This window comes from Ruditapes philippinarum, unplaced genomic scaffold (assembly GCF_026571515.1).
Source record: "Ruditapes philippinarum isolate M1 unplaced genomic scaffold, ASM2657151v2 ctg1253_1_1_1_1, whole genome shotgun sequence".
NCBI lineage: Eukaryota > Metazoa > Mollusca > Bivalvia > Venerida > Veneridae > Ruditapes > Ruditapes philippinarum.
This window is the reverse complement of record NW_026858769.1, coordinates 176,254-188,624: the sequence shown is the minus strand read 5'-3', so window position 1 is coordinate 188,624 and position 12,371 is coordinate 176,254.

Genomic DNA, 12,371 nt, shown 5'->3' with positions numbered 1-12,371 from the left:
GGTGAGCAGTTGTATTCAAAAGTTAAGAGAATGATCCCTTCACATCACTGACATAAAAAATTCATGATTTTGAAGACTTGTCATGTGTTGTCTATTCATAAGAAATGATGAATTGTACAACATCTCGCGCTTTAAGCACCACCCTTAAAAGATGTCTATGTTCCGAAATTAGGAATAGAAATTTGTTACAATTTAACGCGATGAAGTAAAATGAAGTATCGGGTTACAATGTATGTTTTGAAGCTGAAAGCTGCAAAATAGTATCTTTTAGTGTTACTGTGAGTTTAAAACCCCTTAAATAGAATCTAATTATCCAATTCAAAGAAAATGAACCAGTTTTGAGTTTGATTAAGTCAGTTAACCACGCTAAATATCTAAATACATGAACCCAGCCGTCTTAATTTTTTTAAGGAGATTTTCAAATACCGACTAAATGGTTAACAATGCAGATGACATGGCAAGGCTTTTCCCCTCTATCCAATGGGTCCAAATATAGGCCACATTCCCTATCCAATTTTTTTTCCAAATCCAATTTTTTTTTCCCAATCCCAAGGTTGGCAATTTGGACAAAAGATACAGGCTGTTTAGCTAGACTTTTTGTGTAAAAAAAATAGTCATGTCGGGTTGCCGTTGCCATTGTGCAAACAATAACCTGTTTTAGTCTTGGTTTATTGTCTTCATAATTGGCCACAACAACGCTTGTTGCAAGACCTTCAAGTAGACTAGATTAACTTTGACCTTTCTTCATAAATGTCCTTGACCTTCAAGGTAAAATGTCTTAATTTTGCTTGTTTTTTTTTTTTTTGCTATTAGAGGCTATAACTTTGTTATTTTTTAATGGATTGTCTTCAAACTAGAACATAATACATGTAATCTTTTAGGATAAGACCTTCATGTACATATATCAAACTCAAAATGACCTTGACTCTTGAATGATTTTGACCTTAAAGATGAAAATATTAATTTTTAGCTCACCTGTCGCAAAGTGACATGGTGATCTTTTGTGATCACTTTTCGTCCGGTGTTCGTCCGTCTGTCGTCCGTCCGTAAACTTTTACTTTAAACAACATCTCCTCATAAACCGCTAAGCCAATTTCATCCAAACTTTACAGAAATGTTCCTTTGGTAGTCACTTTCAAAAGTTGTTCAAAGAATTTAATTCCTAGCAAAACTCAGGTTACCATGGCAACCGAAAGAAAAAACTTAAAATATCTTCTTTTAGAAAACCGAAAGAGCTAGAGCTTAAATAATTGGCATGAAACATCATCTAGTCAGTGTCTACCAAGTTTATTCAAATAAATGCTCCGGGGTCAAAATTGGTCCCGCCCCAGGGGACATTGATTTTCCTTATTTGTATATAGTAAAAACTTAAAAAATCTTCTTTTAAAAAACCTTAATAGCTAGAGCTTAAATATTAAGCATGAAATATAATCTAGTGGGTGTATACCAAATTAAGTTTTGTTCAAATAAAAGCCCTGGGGTCAAAATTGGCCCCGCCCTAGGGGGGGTCAATGTTTTTCCCTTTATGTATCGATAGTAAAAACTTTTAAAAAAACCTTCTTTTAAAAAACTGTAAGAGCTAGAGCTAAGATTTTTATCTTCTAATGAGTGTCTAAAATTTTTGTTCAAATAAGGGCCCTGGGGTTAACATTGGCCCTGCCAGGGGAATCATTGATTTTCCTTATATGTATATAGTAAAAACCTTAAAAAATCTTCTTTAAAAAACCCAAAAAGCTAGAGTTTAGATTTTAAGCGTGATCTATCTTCTAGTGAGTGTCTACCAAGTTTGTTCAAATAAAAGCCCCGGGGACAAAATTTGGCCCCGCCCAGAGGGGGGGGGGTGGTCATTGTTTTTCATATATGTGTATAGTAAAAACTTAAAAAATCTTCTTAGAGCTGGGTTGGTTGACCGGAATATATGAAAAATAATGATCTTTTGCTTATAATAAAACTGATGGTACTTGCTTCAGATCACTAAACGTACTTCTAGCTAATTATGGTTTAGTGTTTAATCTTTTTCTCGGACCCTTAATTGTATACTAAATAAAACAGCAGTGACAACTTTATAAGGGAAGTGGGGGGGGGGGGGTACCCGCCCTTTAAAGGTTTTAATACAGGGGAGCAAAAGTCCGCCTTTCACAAAATTTAGCTTGGGGGGCAAATGTCCGCCCTTAAAAACATATGAAGGGGCAAATGTCCTACACGAAATGGGATTCAAATAAATCTGGGGTGGTCAAACATCTGTCCCGCCATGGTTGACATTAGTTCCTATTGAATCTAAAACAACATGTAAAAAACATCTTTTTTAACCTTAATCTAGCTGTCAGCTAATAGTTAATGCTAAATATATCTAAAGGTTAAAATTTCAATACACACGGCTTTGTTACACTATACAAATAAGCCCTAATAATTAAGTGAGAAAAGATATAAAAATATTGTCTCAAATGCCGTCGAAATATATCACATGTAGGATATATTTACTACATGAAACTGTATTTGTTTTACTTCGTGATTATAAAAGGTGATAAAATATTTAAAAAAATGTTGAAATGATACTGCTGTAGAACTTGTATAACATAATTATTTGTCGCAAAATACTAGTCTGTCATATATAGTTACTTAGATTTGATCAGTTTAGGTTCATCAATGTCATGCGTAAACTTTGCCTGAACCTCTAATAAGTACATGTGCTAGCATTGACAAATATACATTCTTTTTATAATCTAAATGCGTTTTGAGTTCGACACTCCAATTGCAATGCACCCTTTCGTGGACAGCATTGTCACACTGTACAACCGGTTGCAGTGATGACAGATTGCTGTTGTGATGACAGACATATAAGATTTATTGATTACTACAGGTAGGAGGCTATACTTGTATTTATATTACGCAAACAAGGACAAATCCATTGTGATATTCTTATTGTCAATTGCTCTAGTTTAATGCAAATTAGTCGTAGTGAGCCTTCTTTTGTCCTGTGCCTGCGTCTGATACGCCTCACAGTATAAACACGGGTACGATGAAGACCTTAGTTTTCAAATATTTAATAAATGGGGAAACAAGTTCCAAATTACTTGTAGTGTCTCCAGTCAATGGAAGTAAGTTTATAACGATACGATTGTTTATTTTCCTGATATAGATATACTAACCAAATTTTTTAACCTTTAATTTTAGATTTCTGTCATCACTGCAACGTTCTGTCATTACCTGTGCCGGTAATACGGTGTGATAAAGCTCACATACAGTTCCCAACAAACAAGAGCTGTATAAGATGCCTCATTTCACACTGTGTAATTATGAAATTATTAGTTTTGGAATATGGTTTTGTTTTTCATTATACATGTATAAAAACAGGTTACGCAACATTGGCATCCTTCATTATAATCATCAACATTATCAACGTCTTATTCAGTACATCATCATTATCATCATTAGTATATTATCAACGCCATCATCAACATCATCATCAGTACATTACAATTATCATCATAAATACACCATCATCATCAATTTGAAATACATTCAAAACTTTTTCCTTTCTAATGAAAATTACTCATAATCAAGCAAGCAGTGTTTAAGATACGTGTTTCGATGAGATACAGAAAATATAAGTGAAATATAAATCATATCACACTGTTTGAAACAGGCTGAAATAAAAAATGTCCGTCCCCGTTCTTGACATGAAAACATTAAATAGCGTTCATCGGACGATAATGATGAGGAATAACTATTATTTTCATGATGATTTTGAGCACGGATGTGATGATTATAAAGAATTTGATTATGGAAGTGATGACGATAATAATGATAACGGTGATAATTAAAATCTTGATGACTATGGAGGTGATAACGGTTCATGATAATGATACATGTAATGCTAATATTGATTTTGATAATGATAATGCATTGGTGATAATGACTTTTTATGATAATATTAAAGAAGATGATGATAATTAGATATTGATGATGATGATGATTGAGGTGATGATGATTTTGAAGATGATGGAAGTAATGGTGAAATGAGTTATCATGATGATTTTGGTAATGATAATGTTGATTTTGTTGATTATAATGACAGAGGTTATAACGTTTTGATGATCTAAATAAAACTGACGCTTAAGACGGTGATGCTTTTGATAATGATGGACTTAATGATTATATTAATGATGATTATGATGAAGTAGATGATGATAATACGATTTTGATGATGAAACTGATTGATATTTTCTTGGACACGACGTTGTGATTTTTCTTACCAACTTATGATGGGGATCTTTATTTCGTCGGAACAAGGCATCACCTTTTAAACCGTTGACGTACAAATCTCTCGGGAGCTTTATGCGACTACGTATATGCGGCGTTACATAGCCCTGTTACTAGTATTATCAAAGCTCTCGAAGTCATTCTGGCTTTGCAGCATATATTCGTTTGAATAACGATTGCAGTTGTATTGAAGCAAAGTTAAAAATATAAAAAAATCGTCTTTATCGTAATGATTTTTGGCGCATTTGATATGTTTGTGATTTGGTGTTTTAATTGTAGCCAATTAATGCATTAGAAAAAAATTCGCCCAGAAAAAAATCACTTCATCACCAGAACCTTGAAAAAGGCTATTCACATTGTCCTAAAACTTTTCATCGACTGAATATGTTGGAAAAACATTGCTAAAAACAACAACATAAAAACAACAACAAACAACAAGCGACTTCATGCAAACGATAATTTTAGCCGATAATTGTACTTTATTTTAATATTGCCACACTCACCGCCTAAATAAATCCAAAATTTTCCACCGTGAACATTGTCTTGATGTCACGTGCATACGCAGCATGTGTTTTCGACCCGATCACAAATGATTGCCACCAAAATATCAAATTCAATGTGATGAAATGATCACAATGCTCACGTGTTACGTGTGTAATTTTACAGAAACAGATAGGGATTTGATGTTAGTCTTCTATGAAGGTATTTTAATGAGACACTTGCGAATAAGGGCGTTGCTGTTCCATACTCTGTAAGCTTTGGTCTATAAAATGTTTGGTGTCCACTCATTAATCGCATTACATTTCAATGCATGAGATAAAGTACTATCTCCTTTTAAACAAACTGATAATTTAACGCACATTATTGTTTGTAAGTAAAGTCATAACACGGCTTGTAAATATTGATGCATTAAGGACTGCTCCGATTATTCCTTTTATGATTAAGATAGAAAAATGGAAGATGACGTATTTATTAACATGTTTACAGTAAACGAAAACGATTCTTTGTATTATGATTATTATCAATTTGAAGAATCCAAACTTGAACAAGCACTAAAATGGTTTGAAATTGCGTTTATTGTGCCAATCGGAGTTCTGGGAAATATTCTTATACTGTGTATATTATGGAAGAAGAAGTATAAGAAATCATCAACGGCCGTTTTCTTGGCATCATTAGCTGTTTCGGACATACTGATATTAATGTCGGGATTCTACAATCTGACTGTTTTCCGTACTGGTTCGGGCATCGATTGTAAACTCATCATAGCCCTTTGGATAAGCAGTTCACAAACATCGTCGTGCATACTTGCTACGGTGGCACTTGAAAGGGCATTTAGTGTCACGCAACCGTTTAAAGTGAATTTCATATGGACGCCAAGAAACGCCAAACTTCTGGTTGTTCTCGAAAACTTTATTGTGTACGGACTGAACGCTATTATGTTTTTGAAATATGAATTTGAGGGAAACAGTGTTTTCGAAAAAATGTTCTGTCCAACAGGAGAAACGATTGTGGGCTCTGTTGTTCAGGTACATGACAATGTATATCCTTGGGTGGATTTTTGTTTAGGGTTTGCTGTCCCCTTTATAGTCATTATAGTTTGTTCATTTATCATCATTCTGAAGATAAAACCAGATAAAGTTCTCCGACAAACTAACAGTAAGCGAGTTTCTTCGGTATCGAGAACCCTTCTATCGGCCAATGCATGCTTTCTTGTCACACTTGCTCCGAGCCGGATTTACAATATTATGTTTCCGCTATCGTCACTGGATGAGGATGGATTCTCCATGTTTCTTGTGTTTTCAATGGTATCACAAGTCAATGCGGCTGTTAATTTTTTCGTGTACTTTTTAAATGCGACGAAGTTTAGAGCAGGCGTAAAGGATCTTTTTTGTTGTAGATAAAAACTGAACGAGACAGTAGAAAATTGAATGTATCATTAATCTGCCGGGCTTTTGTAATGGATTTGACCAGTTGTCCATTCAAAGTTTGGTGGACTTCAATACCGAAATACAAACAGTCACTTCTAACAACGTCGAATCAGTCCAGACTGCATGGATGTTCAGACTTACAGGCTATAGGCAAATCATTTCCGGCATAATTCATATTGTACATATTTTGATTTCTTTTCATGAACTTAAACCCACAATATTCGAAATTGAAACATTTTTTTTACTTTTTCTTCTTTTAATTTCAATAATTGAACTTTATCTTTGAAACATAAGCAACATTATTTAGTTTTCTTTTAATATCATAGTTTATAAAATATTTATTAAATCTAGACACTATCGGCTTTAATGTGTGTGTTTTATTTTACAAAAACGGGTTTTCTTAAATTAGTGTGTGTGTAGAGCAGTTATGTAAAAATGGTTCTGTTTCTGATTGTACATACTTGACACTATCTTTCATTTCTATTTATAGCAATACTGTATAATGCCACAGAGAACACAGGATATGTAAATTATGTCACGAAGAAATTGGAAATGAATATCATTTTGTTTTAGTTTGTAAAATGTTGTCTTTGATAAGAGAAAAATACATTGACAAAAAAATCTTTAATAATCATAATAATCATAAATTTAATGTTCTAATGTGCTCTCGCTCTGATAATGTTATAACAAATTTAGCTATGTATGCATATTATGCATTCAAAGAGAGAAATGAGATATTAAGTAATACAGATACTGACAGTTAGAAATCATTAGGATATACTTACTATATTGTTGAGATCATATTCTCGGAATCATTTTGTATGTTATAACACAGATACCTAAATTTGAAATTATCACTATAAAATATTTGAGAATATGCTTATTACATCATTAATGTTACTTTTAGGTATTGATTAGTTTGTTGTTTTCAATTTTGAAACTTCAGTGTTGAATAAGTTTCTACAGTGATGTGATAACTGGATTTACTTTTCATTTCGGGCAATGTTGTACAAAGCTTAAGACTGATCAAAACACTAAATTGCCTTTAATGTTAAGGCTATAGTATGTATTTCTTATTTTGCAAAGAATAGCCATAAGTGAAGATCTTCTGTTTTGTTTTTCGTCAAGATCGACACGCACCTTGGTAAATTATTCAACAATAGTTCTGTGTGTTTTAATATAAACATTATTAGGATTAATATCAGTCTGTACTGACATCAGTCAAGAAATTTTATCTTAATGTATATATTGTTGTAATGGGCCGGTGGCCGATATCAATAAATAAATTGTCATTGTCATTGCCAAATTATGAGCTGATAAGAAATTAAGTTAGATGTTTTTCTCATAGACCCGTGCTTTATATTGCACATAAAAGTATGTGTATTTTAGTTTTGCTGTTTTATTGCATAGAAATTTTGCCCAACTCTGTACATATTGATCTTTATTGCTTCTTTAATATACAAAAATGTTGTACGTACATGACTATAATGTTTTGGAACAAAATATTCCACTGCTATTTTAGTAGGTTTGGCATTGATTATCGCTTTTAATAAGGCATTCTGTAATACAATGTAAACAATAATTTTACAAATCAACGACAGCAAATTTATATAGCTTTTTTCACTTTAAGCATGATAAAGTGATAAAGCATATGGTAGGATGGCTTATACGAGTATTTTATTGAAGTATATAGCTTTTTTATCGGCTCGTATTTGTAATTTATTTTATGGTATTTTAAATGGAGAAACGGACAGAAGTTTTTATTCTCAGAAAAGGATGATCACAATGGTGTAAATAATAATATATACTTTAGCTGTATCTCAAAAATATTTGTTACTGTATCAGTAAGCAAAGGATATTTTGTAATGAACATAACAATATTTCGGACTCTCAATTCGGATTTCGTAAAGGAAGTGCTGATGTAGATGCTACATATTTTTGCATGTACTTATGTCATTAGTTTAAAAATACTTAAATGATAGTACATAGATAATATTGAATGAGTGTGAACCAACATGAATATGATATAATATAATACAATATAATATAATATAATATTTGTCACATATCCAGAATAAGGAAGAGAATCACCCATTTTGACATGCTGATAGCAAAACGCAAACACTTAGCTGTCTGTATTACGCAAATGTCGTGATATCAAAAATATATGAGCCGCGTCATGACAAAACCAACATAGTGTGTTTGCGAACCAGCATGGATCCCGACCAGCCTGCGCATCCGCGCAGTCTGATCAGGATCCATGCTGTTCGCTTACCAACCCTTTTACAAGTAGAGAAAATAATAGCGAACAGCATGGATCCTGATCAGACTGCGCGGATGCGCAGGCTGGTCTGGATCCATGCTGGTTCGCAAACACACTATGTTGGTTTTGTCATGACGCGGCTAATGAAACATTGCCTTTTACGGAGCCGCAAAAGTGGCGAATATCTGTGATAAATAGATGATATTAACAAAAAATGATGAAAACCTTGGAATTACTCAAAAACTAGTTTTTCAATGTTAACACGTGCCCTTACACGTAATTTTGGTGAAAAATTGTTGTTTTGTGACATTTTTTTTATTAACAGAAAATGATGAAAAACCTTGGAATTATCCAAAAACTAGTTTTTCCATGTTAACACGCGCCCTTACACCTAATTTTGGTGAAAAATTGTTGTTTTGTGACATTTTTTATTTATTTTTCATTAACAAAAAATGATGAAAAACCTTGGAATTACTTAAAAACTAGTTTTTCCCATGTTAACACGTGCCCTTACACCTTATTTTGGTGAAAAATTGTTGTTTAGTGACATTTTTTTATTTTTTTTTTTATTAACAAAAAATGATGAAAAACCTTGGAATTACTCAAAAACTAGTTTTTCCATGTTAACACGTGCCCTTACACCTAATTTTGGTGAAAAATTGTTGTTTTGTGACATTTTATATATATATATTTTTTAATTAACCAAAAAAAAGGGATGAAAACCCTTGGAATTACCCAAAAACTAGTTTTTCCATGTGAACACCTGATTTTGGTGAAAAATTGTTGTTTTGTGACATATTTTTTGAATTAACAATAAATGATGAAAAACCTTGGAATTACTCAAAAACTAGTTTTTTCATGTTAACACGTGCCCTTACACCTGATTTTGGTGAAAAACTGTTGTTTTGTGACATTTTTTTATTTTTTTAATTAACAATAAATGATGAAAAACCTTGGAATTACTCAAAAACTAGTTTTTCCATGTTAAGACGTGCCCTTACACCTGATTTTGGTGAAAAACTGTTGTTTTGTGACATATTTTTTTTTGTTATAATTAAATGAGTGCGAGCTTTATACTGAATTTATCGTAATAATTTGTCATATAACTGAACCTTTCAAACACAAACAGGAATGGTATGCTTCTTTAGAAAATAGTTCTGTTTTGTATATGTATAAATTCGTTAAGTGTTGTTTCGACTATGAACATTATTTGGATATCTTTCATGGTTGTTTTCATGTTATATTTCAGTATAATAAGAAAAGAATAAAAATAAAATTGTAAGAGAAAAAAAAAGGAATCTATATAATGTAATTCTTTAGATAATGAAAACGAATATCATTTCATATGTTTATGCCATTGTTCCTATGCAGAATTACGGGACAAAAATGAAAATTAAAAATATCAGAAATCACGAGTTTATTTTTTTTACAACTTTTGAACACAAATAGTATAGATTTATTAATTCAGTTATTTAAATTACTTTTGCTGTGAGAAACACAATGTTCAAAAGTTGAACTTTATAATTTATATCATAATTATTCATTTTCTCTTTCGCATGTCTGTATTTTGTTTTATTTCTTATCATATATAAATTACTTTTTTATAATTTCAGAAACATAAATTATGAAAAGTTATTGTAAAACAAATATTCATGACTGCTATAGCTATTTTATTGACAGTATGCTTGTAAATACTATTGTAATGTAGGTGATGTACATAATTGAGCCGCGCCATGACAAAACCAACATAATGCGTTTGCGACCAGCATGAATCCAGACCAGCCTGCGCATCCGCGCAGTCTGATCAGGATCCATGCTGTTCGCTATCAGTTGCTCTTCTTGTTATAGTGTTTGTAAGCGAACAGCATGGATCCTGATCAGACTGCGCGGATGCACAGTCTCGTCTGTGCCCATGCTGGTCGCAAAAGCATTATGTTGGTTTTGTCATGGCGGGGCTCATATGTCCTGTATTTTTTCTCCTCTATTAAGAAATTTGCGGTGTGGGACTTTGTATGTCATAACATTATAGGAGAATGAAAAGAAATTGTCAATATGATGTACTATCCTCTTTGTTTACAATGATAGTAATTCGATGTTGTATTTTTACAGGCACATTATGCCTCAGAAATGCTTTTATTTTCATTTCTCAAAACCTTGGGATTTTATTTTTTTGTTTCCATTTATAGTTTCCAAAAAGTAACTTATTTGCCATTTACCTGAAACATTTTTTTTGTGCTTTTGTTGCAATTTGTCAAGACGTACAGTTATAACAATATAGTATTTGGTATGGAACTCCAAATACCACTTTGTTCACATCTTGCTACTTTTATGACAAATACTTTACATCCAGAGCTAATTTCTTCAGGTCAATAGCATCTAACATGCTCTTAAACTATTATTTACGTGTTATAAAACTCCTGTTTTACCTATCTTAAGAATTAAATATTTATTTGTTTCTGAGGTATTATGTGTATTTCACAAGAGATTGTATTGTATACGTTAACAAACTTTCTGTTCTGATCTTATATTTATATTCATATTGTCATTGTCATTTTGAGATGAAACCCATTAAAAATTGTTGTTTTGACGGAGACATTTGTGTGTGTTTCTTAGAGCCAGTTTCCAATTCCTTTCTGAAAAGTTTAAAATATGATATGTAAAGTAATAAATGTGAAAATACTAATTAAATTCTTTTTTACGCTCAAATTTCTTTGTGTTAAAATGAAATACTTCCTTTAATTTAGTCATTTGCTTCAATTAGCTGTACCATGTAGTTGCTGAACGATAACTTGTTACATTGTGTTCAGTCAGTGGTGCAACCTAAACAGAAACAAAACACATGTGGCATTCATATGGCACGACCCTACAGTACTTGTTTTATTATTATTTAAAATCATTTATAATAAAAGGCACGTATCCGAAAGTTGGTAGATAATTGCCACGTGTGTAGATCAAAACCTTGTTTGCAAAAGCCCTTAGCACAATGTGACACAAATTGAGAGGCAATACGCGTCTCGTCATCAATCGACATAATTATTCGTGTTGCTCTAGATCGTGTAACTAGCCAACCTCATCAAAGTTAGGTTGCATGTTTTAGGATGAATGACATATACGAGTATAACGTTTACATGCGCGTAATCCAACCATAAAATTTATGAAATAAGGCGCAATTTTGAGTCATACTAAACTCAATTAAGCTTATTGCCGTTTGCTCAGTGGTTTTTGCTTGATGCTATGTTGATAATTTTAAATACATGTATATATATATTGTTTAGAATAAACATTTGTATTGTTTTATGCTCGGATCTTGCCTGCTGTAGTATTCAATTTCTTTTATTAAACTTCCCTTGATTCTTTTCCGAAACTTAAAAGAAGCAACAACCTTTTTTTCGCAAATACAACAACGAAAATTATATTTAAAAATCACAGTAAAAGTTAAAAATTTCAACGCAACTTTTTTTGTTATCGATAATCATCTTGCGGGCGAACTGGCGAATAAAAAACAACAATACAACTTTTGCCTGAATCATATTCCATAAAAATCCAATATCTAGACCAACCAAGAGGGATGAGAGTAGTACCAAGAAAAATTACACCACAGACCAGACGTATGTAATGACAGTGTTGATGGGTCCACATTTGAAAAATACGCAGTAGATATTTTTTATTTAACTAAGGTATGCTTATTCTTCTGTGCAACAGTACAAATACATGTAAGTTATTCTAGAATCCACGCGCTAGGATACATTTGGTGCTCGATCACATGAGGAAATTACATCTTTTGTAATTAAGGTTATAAAGTTTTTTTGTTAAGTTGTACTGTATACTTTGACATTTACAAGTGAATGATCTATTGATACATACGTCAATAATAATTTGCGACTATAGGTGAGACCAAATTATAAAGATACACAAAA